Raw genomic sequence first — 16,885 nt, forward strand, 5'->3', positions numbered from 1 at the left:
AATATAATTTATGTAAATTATCGTTATTTTGTAAAATAAAATTCTAGTACCTACCTAAGTCATCGGTGACTCAATTAATATGAAAGTCGACTTTTGATTAAATTAAAAATAATTAAATAAGACAAATAGAAATACCAAGTACTTATTTGACATAATTCAATAATCATCATTTCTGAGGACCGGTTTCTTCCGCTTCAATGGGATATTGTTAAAATTTTCAATAATAACCTTGACATGGAACAATGCCATACATTCATTAACAATATCCCATTGATGTTGACAGAACTGTTCGTTTACTCGCACTAACTCCTTTAGCCGGTTCGCACATCACAACTCGCCTTGTGTGCCTGACGGCCATAAATCAAAACATCCGAGACCCACCGGCCAGTGTTGCATAATACAAACTCGCACATCTACCTAGCGACATCGACATTCGACATTCACCGCATCGCCGCTGCCGCATTCGCGCGTACCCCGAAACATCAAAATATTATACTCTAGCTAGACGACGCCATTGCGCAAATATGTAATCAGACGCGGAAACAGCGACTATTATGTATTGGTACCACAGAAATTTAAACAGAAGGCGAAAATATTGGATTCATCCGTCAATTAGGCATATATCGATACACAGTGCATCTTTTATCGCAGCAGAACTCATCCAGCATCCGGATAGATTCCAAAATTGCTATAAAATGAGTCTGGACTGTTTTAAGGTTCTCTTGAAGTTAGTTGAACCCCAGTTAACCAAAAATGACACACATTTTAGGAAAGCCATCAAACCAGAAGAAAAACTGTTGATTACCTTAAGGTAAGATTATTAATATTATGTGTAACCAACAGATTGAGTTTTAGATAAAGAATAAAAGATATTTTATTACATATAGTGATACATACAATAATTATCTACTGCACCATGTTTATAATTACCTAGGTATTTCGTAACTTATGACTTATATCACAGAATGTTGTCTATATCTATTTAAAATTACATTTCCTTAATAAATTTATTGTCTTATCACTGACATTGTGGATGTTGAATATAGTACATACACTGTTTACAATTTATTGAATGTCAAGCACATCCTGATATGAAAATATTGCATATTTTTATGAAAATGTAATAAAATTGTATTTGGCGACCGGATTAAGCTTTAAGGCATTATCCCACATATTTATGAGAGGAGACAACAGTATTGGGATCATTGTTAAAGATTGCACCAACGCAATTTGGGAATGCCTTCAACCGGAATATAATATGCCCATTCCCAACAGAGGAATGTGGAAATTCATTGCCAAGCGGTATTATGAGCTGTGGGATTAACCCAATTGCATCGGTTCAGTGGATGGCAAACATGTTTGTATCAAAAAAAATTACAATAGCGGGTCCAGCAATTTTAATTACAAAGGCATTTTCTCTGTCGTCCTGATGGCCAGTGCCGATGCAGACAATTTTTTTATAACAATTGATGTGGGAGACATTGGACGGAACAGTGACGGTGCAGTGTTTTAGTTATCCCAACTCGGTACGTAGTTGGAAAAAGATCGGTTGGACATACTGAATGCCACCCAATTACCAAATGGTAATCCAGAAAATCCTTTTCCGTATTATTTTACAGGGGATGAGGCATTCCCTTTAAAAAATACATCATGAAGCCATTCCCTCAAAGGGTCCTGAAGAATGAACGGAGGGTGTTTAACTACCGATTGTCTCGAGGGAAGAAAAGCGTAGAATGTGCTTTTGGCATATTATGTACGAAATTTTCAATGTTAGATACACCAATAAGGTGTCAGGAGACAGTTGTTGTTTCCATAATTAAAGCTGCCTGTGTTCTGCACAATTTCATCAGAATCAATGAAGGCAAATTCACAACACCTGCGGTGTTCAAATCTACATATTGTGTAGATTTGGCAGAAACAGATGCAAAAGTAGTTATTAATAAAACCGCGTATGCATTAAGAGATGAACTGCAAACGCATTTCATCAACAATTCCATACGGCAGCAAGAAAGTTACATGGTTTAATAAATATATTTAATAAGTAAATTTAATGTTATCGTTTTGTCAAACCTTTTCTATCGAATTCAACAAAAAATTAAAGCTATGTAAGATATTATGTCATATAAAACCCTTCATAATTTGTATTGTTCAGTTTTTGATACAATGCAACGATACGATGCAAATACAATCATCGAACACAATATATAACTTTGATATCTAAAGACACTTTGATTCTGTTGACTTGTCATCATTTGTAACCATAAAATATTATATAAAAAGATAAGCTTCTCAACTTGTAACGAATGTTTTTTAATGAGAAATTTTAGTTTTTTTCTCTTTACCATTTTTTCCTTCTAAATGGAAGAGATTTAATATAAATAAAAATGATATTGCTTCGGTATGCTCACAATATTGAAGGATTTCAAATTTCAAGTTATGCATTTTTTTATATAAAAAATCGATGTTTTTTTAAATGCAAATTAAAATATTAAAATTATGAATAAGTCAATACAATGCTTACTAAAATATTAATATTAATAATACACAATAAAATACAATATTAAAATAGGATCCTTTAATGCAGTGCCCGCAACCGGTGTGTCGCGAGACGATGATAAGTGTGCCGCGGTGCATTGCTTCCAAAAAAACAAATAATTTTGTATATTTTACAATGCTTACTTAATAGCCAAATTTGCGTACATGGCTGTTAATATATATGAGCACCTGCATGAACTTAATAAAAAAAATGCAAAGTCAAAATGAAAATATATTGACGTGCTCTGATAAATTAGAAGGTGTTAAGATGAGGATCTCTACAAATGTACCAAAGGACCTACCAGACCACCATAGAACAAACAATTAATTTTGGATCCGTCTCAAAAACATTTAACCTTGCTGCAAAAAAAAATTCATAATTACTTTCATATAATCAATACAACTGGATTCGAAACCCTTTTGCAACCAATGCCGAAAATTCTATGGAAGGGCTTTCCCTATAAATCCGAGATGAATTGGTTGAATTGAGAAACGATGTGGCGCTAAAACTGAACTTCACCGATGTTCCATTGGCTATTTTCTGGATTTCGGTTAATAAAGAATATCCTCGGATTTCCGGCAAGGCTATCGCAGTTCAGCTCCCATTTTCTATGACATAATATCAAGGTGAGAAAAGTTTTTCAACTCAAGTTATAATTAAAAATAATAAGCAGTCTTGCTCGAAGAGTCTTGACCGAGAACTTCGTGACGATCTTTCAAATATCAAGTCAAAATATATAAAACTTTTACGTTCATTGAAACCAGCTCAGTTATCATATTAATTAGTTATTATATTGATAATACAAATACATAGAAATATGTACATTTAGTTCTTCGTCGTGTGTTATGTTGTTTGTATACATATTTAAAAAAATATCAAATAAAAAAAAACCGTAATTGTGCATGGCCCCCACAATAGGGGGCGGTGACTGAGCTCTAGCCTGGGGACACAGGCTCACGGGGGGGGGGGGGCATGGCAGGTCAACCAGATAAGAGAGAAAAACACAAATTACAAATCTGTTCTAATAGTAAAAAAGTCTATTTTACTACGCTGGTATTAATATTTTAAAACATTCGATTGTATAGTACAATTTATTATTATTATGTAAATAATCGCCGAATAATTATTTTTAACCCGACCATAATTCAAATGGATGTATTCATAAATACAATAAATCGCGAAACATACAATCAATTGAATCAATACCATTTATTTTACCTCGAACACCATTTAAAAAGCGCTATTTTAGAGTATGTGGGGTCCATGTTTTGGTGTATAAATGGTTTTACATGTGGTGTGCCGCGGAATTCTGGGAATACCTATAGTGTGCCGTGGGTGAGAAAAGGTTGGGGAGCATTGCTTTAGTGTATTTACATTTTATAACGTTTTCTTTAATTATTGTTAGTTTATCTTTGACTTTAAAAAAAAATAGTTTTTTCTTTTTTATGCTTTTAGATAGGTACACATTTATAAAAATTATGAAAATAGTGGCTCAAATTGGAAATTTCATCACTGCAATCACACAAGTATACAGTACCTTCTGATTCCTTTGCTAGGTGGCGCATTTACTTTAAATATTATTTTGAAAAACAACCAAACTTGAACAATCACAGAAATGTACCATACTTATGAGTGTAAGATATACAATAAAATTATAATACATTGATCGTCTCAATACCTGGTGTATATCGAAACCATTATTAAATCAAACAGTCAATACAGTTATTAATAATCGCATAGAGTGAAGGGAGAGATTAAAAACCACTGCAAGCAAAACAGTTTGTAAAATATATAAGTAGCTAAGTAGGTCACCAAAGAATAAAAAAGGACAATATAAGAAAAAAAATACAATTCACAACACAGTCACAGGTACGTAGAGGAAGGACAGATTCTTCTGGCATCGTAACCACGACAAAATCACTTTGAAACGGTATTATTGTGATTTGAAACTAACGATACCAACACCTTAATGAGTCGCTTAAACTGCCAGAAGAACCATTCTACATAATATATTATATGCTATAATATAGTTTTAGAGTTGCTTATTTTGAAAGAGGTAACAGATGACAATGATGATTCATAGTTTGGCAAAGACGAGCCACCGGACAAATAGTACCTACTAAAGATTGTTTTTGTATGTGTGAATGTGTAGCAGTAAAATATGTGAAGCCAAATATTTACTAGACTGTATTTTTTATTATGGGCAATCTAAGTGATTATTAAGTAATCTAAAGATAAAAACAAAAAAAAATCTATTTTTTTTTTACAAAATAAAAAGGATGTGTTCATATTTTGACGGTGATTCGTAGAAATAAAAAAAATATAGGCCTACTGCGATCTCATTTTTTTTTATTATTTCAATTGATAAGTAAAGTAAAGATAAGTAAGTAAAATCTTTATAATGTAAGTACATCTGCAAAAATACGCAAGTAACTCATTATAATTGTGTAACTATAATTAATAATGACTCAATTTATTTAATGATTTTGAATCATTTGATTAAGTTTTTTTTACTTAATTTAAATAGGCACGTAACAATAATATTATGAGTCCACTGTGCTGCATTTTTTGTGATTGATGCTACAAACCCGTTAATATTAATTAAAATAATAACAACTTTTCAAATCAGCATAATATTAAGAAACAAACCATGTCCGCGCAAAAATATAATACTATGGTAATAGCGGGTATATTATTCAATACACACATTTTACAAGAGCATTGCGTCCTTCCCACAGGCATTTCCGCTTTTTTTACTTTCACTCTCACACCTGTTAGACCTTGCTGTAATAATACGTATATTCCATATTATTAATTACTCTTCAAGATGCCTTGAACCTAAGTGAAGAAAAATAAAGTATTCTGATTTTGTTAAATTTAGTATTAAATTAATTTATTGGTATTGTGGCAAATCTAGTCGGATGGAGTGAAATGAAATTTTAAACAAAAAAATCAATAATTGAACACATAATAATATGTGATTCAACGAGTCTAGTCTGGATTGCTCTTGTGGGTTTTGATTTAAGGCGATACTCTACATACTACAGGCATCTAGCGGAAAAATACGAAGCTTGCAGTTTGAGATATTTTTTTGATAATTTATATCTATATTTATATCTATAATTTATAAATATATATCTGAAAACATTAAAAAGAAAAATGTTTTTTATTTTATGTCAAAGATAAACTTACTTACAATATATTTTTTATAAAATGTGAATTTGTTAAAAGATCCCATCTTATTATTACGTATTATTTAATGGTCATATTTATTATTTAAACTTATTTCATTAAGTTTTCTATATTGTGACGAGGAGATTTTTGACCAATTCATAGTTTTAATATTTTTTGTATTTAATTAAAAAAAATATCGATTTTTATAAAAATATAAATGTGTATAATTTTTAAATTATTTTTGTGTATGCCTCTGGTAGGTAGAGGATTCGCCTTAAGTGTGAAGGAAACAAGCAAATTGCATACTGTAGATTGGTAGAACATAATATGTATATCTATTCTATTTATTAATAAATAGAAAGAGTAGTCGGTCGACGGATTGTTTATATCAGAGGTCAGTAACCTTTTTGTAATCATGAGCACAGTATAAAATTAACTGGAAAATGCCAAGGTCGCATAATTTATATTTGATAGAGCCTCGTAAACTAGTGTAATTTTAAACAGATTTACATTTTGTAAAATCCATTTATTTCAATGTGATTAGTGTTCTTTCAATTATTACATGGCCCAATTTAAATTTATTTCATAAGTGACCTTTTTTAATAGTCAAAAGTAACAGCAACAAAATTAAGACAAAGCGCAGTGCTACTTGTGGATTTACAAGAGACATCTAGCGACAGAATACAAACAATCCAATTTAATACATTTTACTGATAATTTGCATACTTTGAATAAATTAATCTTATTATTACAAATTATTTTCTGGTCACGTTCATCGATAAAATTTAATTTTATAATTTCTCGATTGTGTTGTAAAAAATATTTCTACATCACTCAAGATAATTTATTATTATTAGACTACATTTGAATGATAAATATAACATTTAATAGTAAAATGAATTTGTTCAGCGAACGCTTATTATTTTTTATCAGTTTCTGTTTATTTGTAAACTAATCTTTAATATCTAAAAAATGATTGTAGATACGTTTTGATTATTTAAAATAATTAAAAATATAAATTATAAGTAAATTATGTATTAAATTAGGTACATACATCATTCGTATTATATGTCGCAAGAAACCCCTGATAGCAATACACTATCCGTCAGTAACTGTTAACTATTCATAACTACGAAGTCTATATTTTATTGTTTACATTTTAAATTAATATACTTATTCTTACAATTTTATTATTCATGATTGGATTCTAAATTAAAACTGACACAACCAAATCATTATGGGTAGTATGTCATCAAAATGTATAAAACATTGAGTCTAGTGTACAATTATTCGTAACACATCGAGTGTATTTCACTATATGTTGATTTTCTCATGAATTTTAAAATACAATTCCGGGATCGCAAACCTTAATTAGGATATCAGAGATATAGCAGCCCGGATCCGGATTGTTAGTTAGAAGTTCGTGCAACCGCCCAGTATACCAATCAATACTGTCATGATAGATGGGAATTGTAGCGGCCATGATCTTGAGGTGTAGATTACGTCATGGTATTCTTGGAGAATGATGATAATAATATTTACTATATTATGGTGTTACTCGAAAAGTTTCAATTTTTCGGGATAAAGACTAAAGTGTCGGTGAATTCAAATCTCAGGGCTCGTATTGGTCGTAGATTCCGAATATATAGCGCACGGATTGCAATTTTGTCATGGAATAAATCCCGTCGGTGCATTTTCGAGACATTAAAGATTATATTCTAAATGATAATATAATCCAACCTCATAAATATTCAGCGCTCGAAATAGAAAAGTTTACAAACCGGAACGTTCGATAATTTTACAAAAGATGTACGCTCAATTTTTGAATTTTTCGACCTAAGATGCACAAATTCAATAACAGTGTTTAAGAATTCATATCTACTGAAGATTTAACACAATTAGAGACGTTCTGCACCAAGTCGATGCCGCTGTTGACCAGGTGATTCTGGACAATCGGCGTCAATTTGGCGCAACTTGTATTTTGTAAAAATGTTTTATTTTTAGATATTTTTTAAAATTTATAAAATATTTAAAAATAGAAGTGTAAATTGGAGCGTTTCAATACAAATACATTTTTTTACAAAATATTAAAATATAACATAATAATATTAAAATAAAATAGTTGCATCAGTCTGATCAAATTTACCACAAAATTTAATCTGGCTGTTGGTCCACTTTGTTTCCTCTTAAATGTTTAGTGTAAATTTAATGTTTCAGCAACCCAGATGTAAATAAAATCATTCTATGAAAAATATACTATCAAAAATAATCATATTATTCTATACTACATTTACACGCGGAATGTCACTTCGGAATTCTTACAAATAACTAACTATTGCTTACGATCGTTTAATTATTTAATTTAGTAAACATAGAATATATCCATATTGCTTCAAAATGCCATAATGCGAATCCCGGAATGCTGAGTCCGAATCTTATGGAATAATACAAAACTCACATTTGAACTTATATTATACTGCAATTACTAATATTATTGTGCATAATTATATAGATTGCTAGGTTACGTATGGCACGCGTTGATGTATGTTGAAAGCTGATTATTCTTTGTAGAACTATTTTGTTATCATGCGTATTAAACTGAAAAATATGTTAAAAAATTCAATATATTTTTTAATAATTCATGAACTGGAACGCAACTTTCCCACAAAACGGAGCGCTAGTTCAAAACCGGATATGCACTTTGATCCATTTCGACCCCTGTGTTACATAATTTCAACCTTCGGTATATATTGTGTATTAGAGCGTATTATGAAGTTACATATAATTATGCATAAAGGAGCGTGTGCTTCAGTTCTTTTAGTTACTAACTGAGCATATTTTATAGTACTTACCTATTTTAGTTTATTATTTTTTATATATTCTCAAAATTAAAACGAATTTTGTGGTTTCTAATCATGAGCATTGTTTCAAATGATCTTCGTGCAATTGATTTGGGGAAATCCCAATAGGCACTCACATACAATCATGTACTTGCAAGTCATTATTTAATAGCATAAATAAAACATTATTGGTTTATCACAGTGCGCCATGAATATTCAATGTTAGTCCGTATGCCTTAACCGGCTTAACTTATGCATTCAATTTAAGATATCTGCTAATTCAAATATCAAATGTAATTCACATTATATTATATGCTAAAAATAAAAATATAATATATACCTATCGGACCGATAATCAGCAAATATAAATATCTACTTAGTAACTATCGTTTTATTGTAGAAATATTTATTTTAATAATGTAATTTATTTTTACTATATACATAATTTTATTGATAAAAATGGTTTTTGTTTTAGAACTATGTACATATTCGTGTATTCCATGGACACTGGGTAACCTGCTAAAAAAAGTTTAATATGTAGGTATCTCCGTATAGTAATATAGCTTCATATAAGAAAGTTAAACGAAAATACAAAAAGTTTACTTGGATTACTTTGGGAAGAAATCATGTAAGTCGATTGGAAAAGTTTACACTTATCATATTACTTGGGATTGCCACGTGAAAATTCATTGACGGAAAGATTACTATCAAGAAACTTGAATCATTCTAAAAGTGAAGTGAGAAAAGGATAAGCTGTAATTTTACTTCATTTATGTTTTAAGGTTTGTAGATGGTTTGATATTTTTTTTTCTTCTTTGTGTTCCTCTCTAAGTAATTAGGTTTAGAAATTCCTCTTCTTCCATGGTGCACGAGATGTTACCAATTTATACGCTTTAACTACCTTCCTGCTCTGTTAAAGATAAGTATACATAGATATTTAATAAATTACATTATCTGTTTTATATTTATACCATTCGTCGATAGAGCCTGATCTCTACAGCTTTCAGACCAAGTTATATGTATATGTTTCTAAATTAAGCCAAATTTATATAATCTGCCTAACCAATTAATAATGTAAGGATATCATAAAAAACAGATTTAAATAGGTAGCTAATTTAGTTTTAAATTGTTACATAAATTATCAATTACATCGTACTAGTTAGGCACATTGTGTGTATGGAGAATGACAAAACTATTATATAGGTACCTCAATTGCTTTATGTACATGACGATATCATCATTATTATTAATAATAAATTAAGGAGCGTAATAGTTAAAATAAAAAACTATCTATTTATGTATTTTTATATCGATTCAATAGAATTTCATTGGATTATTGTTTTCTTTTCTTTTCATTGACTATTTCACAATTACATCTCTGATCTTACAATAATTATTAATTACAAATTAGTCACACTAATGCATAGAAAATATTTACATTTTCTATTATTATTTAATATTTTTATACGCCGTGTATAAGTATAATATTTGGCATGTGCTTACTTTTAAATTATCATTTAATGTCCCTGTTAATAAAAAAAATAATTAATAAAAGACACGTTTAAACCTAAACTCTAAACTAAGGCAGCACGATTATCAGAAATTAATATTACGTGCATAAGTATCGCATAACTTTACAATTAACTTAACAATATTCCCAGGTACGATCTAAGATATAGTACGCAGTATATCTAATTATAAGCAGCATGACTTTTTCAGTCTTCCGAACAGACTAATCTCCCATCTGCGGTTTTAGTCTTATCTCGTGGAATCTTAATTCATTGTTAGTTTTTCAGCGGAAACAGTATTGACATCATAATATAATATAAGCTGACATTAGGATGTTATTGCGAATGAATTCTTTATCTAAATAGTGCCACTATGTATGCTTCCAGACGAAGTATATAGTCATATTATGATGTGTGTTTTAGGTATCTATTTCGAAGGTTGGTCTGTAATCGTTCCCTCGATCCCATATTCAGAAGGATGGGGACAGGAGATGCGAGGAGAGAATGAGAATGTAAATAATAAAAACACGTACTTAAATGAAAAACAAAATTAAGAATATAATACCTATTTTAACATGATTCACTAAAACTATGTTTTACATGGCACATGGTTTAATACGTTATTATTAAAAATATGCTGTATTTTTATTGTACATATTACTTAAATAGTATATTTAATAACTAATACAGATTCAACATATTATTTAATAGAAAATATCGACACGTTTAAAAGAAGAAGAAGAAAATAAAATGTATAATTATTCATCTTTTCTTATTTTTTTTTTAAATTTGGACTACGATTTTTGGTGATATAATTTTGAATTTTTTTTTTATAAACGCATGTACCTATTTCTCGGAACAAATTACAAATTAAAACTTTTTTTATACTTAATTGCTAAACTGTAAATAAATGCCAGTGTTATTTTTTGTATCTGAATTATCAAATACTAATTTTAACTGAAAATTTTCTGATTTTAAACACAATATCTTTCACTCATCAGCAATTATTATTATGATATAATAATTATATGAATCTAGCCTAAATTTATAACATCTAATCCTACTTATTCAAATTGTAATCTTAGGATATTATGTTTAATAATATTTTTTGCCGATGTCGATATCGAGTCATAAATAGTTTAGTTTCGAATAAAAATTTAATATCAATAAAATACCCTCAATTCTGTATGACGTTATTCATTAATAAATAACACATCTTATGCCAAGGTGACTTGGTGGTTTTCGACAAAAATTACGTTCATATATAGAAATATTTTTATACAGTCATAATAATATTATGTAAATAGATAATATTATTATGATTTATGATATGCATAGGTACGAATAATACTAAGTGGAGAAAATAAACAATTTTATTCCTATTAAACTGAACTTAGCAATTAGTATTCGTTCAATGACGAAAATAACTTTATATTAATACTTCTACATAATAATAGATAGATACGTCAAATAATGCAATAACCGTAACAGTTTTCATCATTTTTTTGAAGGATTAATAGATAACTCGTTGTGTAATGTTAGTTAATCTAGCTAAATACGATAATACATAACAATATTATATTGTAAAATAAACAAGATTTTTTTAAACAAGAAGTTTAAACACACAATAATACATGAATTGAATTGGTACCTACATTATAAATAAAATTGCTTTGATAAACTGATTTCATTATTATTCTGATTACCTACCGAGTATTTTGTGGCTGTGTAGCTGGTATCTTAAATAATATTATAATGCACTATTATATTATAAAAATCTCATTGCCGGACTCTAAAATCGAACATGGGAAGTAAAGCCGACTGTACTGCCCCCATAAACAAAAGGCAGGTATATGCCAAAGTCATATTTTGAGAAAATGAGACGTTTAAGTTTACTCAACTTTTCTTAAGAAAATTTTCAATAATGTGAATGATTTTTTTGATTTATGGTATAAGCAAAAACCAGTACTTATATTTTCAATTGATGCTATGTTTTTGCTTATGAATCTCTTTATACTGTCTTCTTGTTTATAATAACTACCATTTACGGGGGAAAAAATGAAAAACAATATGTCGATTTTTCTACTAAAATAAATGTTATAGGTACCTACTACTTTTGACTTTATGTCAAATGGTTCAGAATTTCACGTAGAGTATTTATTATCCGTTACGTACACTAACTCAAATTGAGATTTTTGTAGAATAGCTGCCCTTTTCATTATGGACAGTGTATACCGAATTCCGATGGTATTATTAGTAATTTAGGTACTATCGTCGAATGCAATGCAGTAAATGAAGATTATAGATCGATTATTTCGTTCAAATTAATTAATATATTACAATTTTACCGCAATCATCAATTTCTACTTACCATATTGCATTCGAATAAAAGCAACAACTAGCATTTGGATCAAATTTTGCAGCTTCGTGCCCCGGCTTAAATGTGTGATATAGTTGATCTTAATGGGAAGCCCTCATTTTTTTGGAAACCATGATAAGACGCTCTCAAGATAATATTGTCGAATGGGAATTATTCTTTAGTGACCAAGCCTGCCAGTGCCGTTATATTGGAAGAATCGTATCGGAAAACTGGTTATATTACAAAAATGCAGTATTTTTTCGAAAAAACTTATTCATCTAATATATAAAAAATAATATTTGTTTGTGTGTTTGTTTGTTTGTTTGTTCGTATTGAATGCACTGCCATACCGTTCATCCGATTGCGATAAAACTTTGTCAACTTATTGCTTGCACTTTCGCGAAGAGTATAGGCTATACTAATATATAAAAATGAATGTCTGTCTGTCTGTATGTCTGTCTGTCTGTGTGTCTGTCCCGTATGCGTTCCTATACCATTCATCCGATTGCGATGAAATTTTGGTAAGTGGTTGTATGCATACCCATGAAGGTTTCTGAATTAGAAAAATCATCATCTTCTTCTTCTTCTTCTTCTTCATTCTATTTTCTTTTATTCATATGGTTCCTATACCATTCATCCGATTACGATGAAATTTTGGTAAGTGGTTGTATGCACACCCATGAAGGTTTCTGAATTAGAAAAATCATCATTTTCTTCTTCTTCTTCATTCTATTTTCTTTTATTCATATGGTTCCTATACCATTCATCCGATTACGATGAAATTTTGGTAAGTGGTTGTATGCACACCCATGAAGGTTTCTGAATTAGAAAAATCATCATCTTCTTCTTCTTCATCATTCTATCATCTTTTATTCGTATTGTTCCTATACCATTCATTCAATTGCGATGAAATTTTCATCAGTTGTTGTGGTAACACCCGTAAAGGTTTCTGAATTAGTACAACCATCTTCTTCTTTTTCTTCATTCTATCTTCTTTTATTCGTATGGTCCCTATATCATTCATCCGATTGCGATGAAACTTTCGTCAGTGGTTGTGCCAACACCCGCGAAGGTTTCTGAATTTGTACAACCATCTTCTTCTTCTTCTTCATTATATCTTCTTTTATTCGTATGGTTCCTATATCATTCATCCGATTGCTATGAAACCTTCATAAGTTATTGTGGTAACACCCGTAAAGGTTTCTGAATTAGTACAACCATCTTCTTCTTCATTATATCTTCTTTTATTCGTATGGTCCCTATATCATTCATCCGATTGCGATGAAACTTTCATCAGTGGTTGTGCCAACACCCGCAAAGGTTTCTGAATTTGTACAACCATCTTCTTCTTCTTCTTCATTATATCTTCTTTTATTCGTATGGTTCCTATATCATCCATCCGATTGCGATGAAACCTTCATCAGTTGTTGTGGTAACACCCGTAAAGGTTTCTGAATTAGTACAACCATCTTCTTCTTCTTCTTCTTCATTATATCTTCTTTTATTCGTATGGTCCCTATATCATTCATCCGATTGCGATGAAACTTTCGTCAGTGGTTGTGCCAACACCCGCAAAGGTTTATGAATTTGTACAAACATCTTCTTCGTCTTCTTCATTATATCTTCTTTTATTCGTATGGTTCCTATACCATTCATCCGATTGCGATGAAACCTTCGTCAGTTGTTGTGGTAACACCCGCAAAGGTTTCTGAATCAGTACGACCATCTTCTTCTTCTATTAATTGTATGAGTTCCTATTCCATTCATCCGATTGCAATAAAACTTTCTTCAGTAATTGTGCCAACACCCGCGAAGGTTTCTGAATTAGTACAATCGTCTTCTTCTTCTTCTATTCGTATGTGTTCCTATACCATTCATCCGATTGCAATGAAATTTTGATCAAGTGTTGTGCTCACGCCCGCAAAGGTTTCTAAATTGAGACAACCATTTCTTCTTCTTTTTTATCTATTCTATCTTCTTCTATTCATATGCGTTCTTATACCATTCATCTGATTGCGATGAAATTTTTGTAAGTTGTGCGCACACCTGCGAAGGTTTCTAAATTAGTATTATATAAAATACAAAGTTTGTTCCATCCAATTTTGGTTTGTTACTGCATATTAATAACATTAATAACGTTTGCATATTTTGGATTCGATTTTAATTTAGTATTCTTTTGTTTGACCTTTACTCCTATTAGAATTATTGTCATATTGATATATTGTATTACACAGATATTTTAATATTAAAAAAATAATTACCTCTTATTATTTTTTAAATATCTAAGATAAATATAACCACGAAGCGACCCTGTGCGAAGCCGGGTACTTCAGCTAGTAATATAATAAAAAATATTGTTTAGTCATACGAGTTTACTTAATAAATTTTGATGCATACATAGAGCTTGTCCAGATGACGCGTGTCTTGCCGCGATACTCCACGAGTGCATGTGGACAGCTCATTGAGGTCACATGTACCTCGACTGCGCGCGAGAAGTGACACGCGGCGGTTACATGTGTACGGCTCAGTAAGTTCACATGTACCTGGAATGCGCGCGTGCTTCCACGCGCGAGTCGAATCGCGCAATCTGGACAAGGCCTCAACACATTAACTATGTACAAAAATTTTCAAAATAACATTGCTCTGATGTTATTTTTTCTGTACTAATTTTTTTCGCTATACACTCGCTTTTCCCTCTACCACCCGCCACATATCTATATCCGTTATGCAGACGTATACCGTACGCGTACACCAAACAAACATTAGGCGCCCTTTAAAGTTGTGCTAAAGGTGTCCAACGAACAACTTCCCAAGACCATGGTTAACGTACACTAGAGTGTATTTCATATTTTTATACAATATATTACGGTGAATTTTCGATGAAAAAAGACCTTCTCGCTCGTCGTATAATGCCGCAAACTTTTTGAAAGCTGAGAAATTTTCCCTCGTAGATAACAAGTCGCAATGGCCGACCTGTCCAACTGAAGGTCGGACCGACTTGAGAAGCTCTTCCCTTTCAACCGATATATGGGGATACTCCCAGAGGATGGGATCGGCATCCTGCAATTCGCCACAGAAATATTACTGATCACACTGAGAGTTTTTTGACACATCGACATAAACTACTCAAAAATTATTAACTTCTAAACGGAGTGTTTATTGATAGAATATCATCATTTATGGCACTACATATAACCCGTAGCAGATCGTGGTCTCCTTCCAAAACGTGCAAACGTCAATGCTTTATGGATTGATTGATATTTATATATTAACGAACAACGAACGAAGATTATTAAAAAAAACACACACACTCACATACTTTTTACTTCATATTACCTAATATACTCAATCTGGAGTATAATTACAATAAAAATGGTAACATTACAATGCATCAAAACATATTGCAAATATGTTTTTAATGTGTCGGAATCGCCAATCAGCATTTAAATATTTAAACTTTTATTCAACATTTAAAAATTAATAAAATGATCCGATATTTACAAAAATATTGATTATCATATAAATAATTAAATGTATTGGTATATCATTTTTGACGGCAATGTAAAATATGTAACACTTATTTTCATTTAAGTCATAATCACTAAAATACAATTTGAACAAGATCCTACAATCACAAAATATTATATTGTGTTGCCTGTGCTAACATCTGGAATAAAACACTGTACCTAATCGTTGAAAGCCTGACAAGAAGTCATCAGTAAAGTTAAACAAAATGAATTAATGATAATACCTATACAGTTTTCAATTAAAAAATGACATAGAAATAAGAAATATATCTGAATATTTTTAACACATTTGGGTAATAATTAATTACAGAACAAGGAAAAATATTTTTATGAAAAATCTTAAAATCAAAATCAAATTATTAATCTAATCATTTTTTCTTTTTATATATTTATTATTGTTATCTAATATTGTGGAAATATCAGAGATAATACTATTGTGCTCGACATATGTTGCACACAATAGATATTTATCTACGTGATTATTATTCTATCTAGCTATATGAGCCACAAGTCCGTAACTACGTTATTTTTTTCATACCTAAGCAAAATAAGTCAAGGTATCATAGTGTAAGTAAATAATATTGACGGGAGCGGCTCTCGTGGTGCAGTGGGTAAGGCGCTGGCCTTCCACCCGAGAGTTCTGGGTTCGATTCCCGGTCATGACAAAAACATTTATGTGTTTTTATCAAAGCCTGGGTGTTTGTGATTGTTCAAAATTACTAACCACCTTGTACGAAAAAGCAAGGATATGGTTATTAATAATTCTAAAAAAAAAAAAAAAATATTGACGGGAAAAAAATGTAATCGTTAATAGTCAAATTATCAATATAAATATTCAGTTCAAGTGAACGTATCAAGACGTGAATTGTCATTTCATTGACACAAATAGAACTTTTGGAATTTATCTTATTTCAAGGTACAGATAATGAAAAGTGAAAATA

At 30.6% G+C, this 16,885-nt stretch overlaps 1 protein-coding gene across 1 annotated transcript in view; it reads left to right on the forward strand.

The window, feature by feature from the left end:
• LOC147067118 (octopamine receptor beta-1R-like) overlaps positions 1 to 16,885 on the forward strand; it is a 317,969-nt gene that overhangs the window by 232,079 nt on the left and 69,005 nt on the right. The gene's annotated exons all lie outside the window — the stretch shown is intronic.

This window comes from Rhyacophila brunnea, unplaced genomic scaffold (assembly GCF_057557595.1).
Source record: "Rhyacophila brunnea isolate RB1 unplaced genomic scaffold, BYU_Rbru_1.0 scaffold_4, whole genome shotgun sequence".
NCBI classification, from domain to species: Eukaryota; Metazoa; Arthropoda; class Insecta; order Trichoptera; family Rhyacophilidae; genus Rhyacophila; species Rhyacophila brunnea.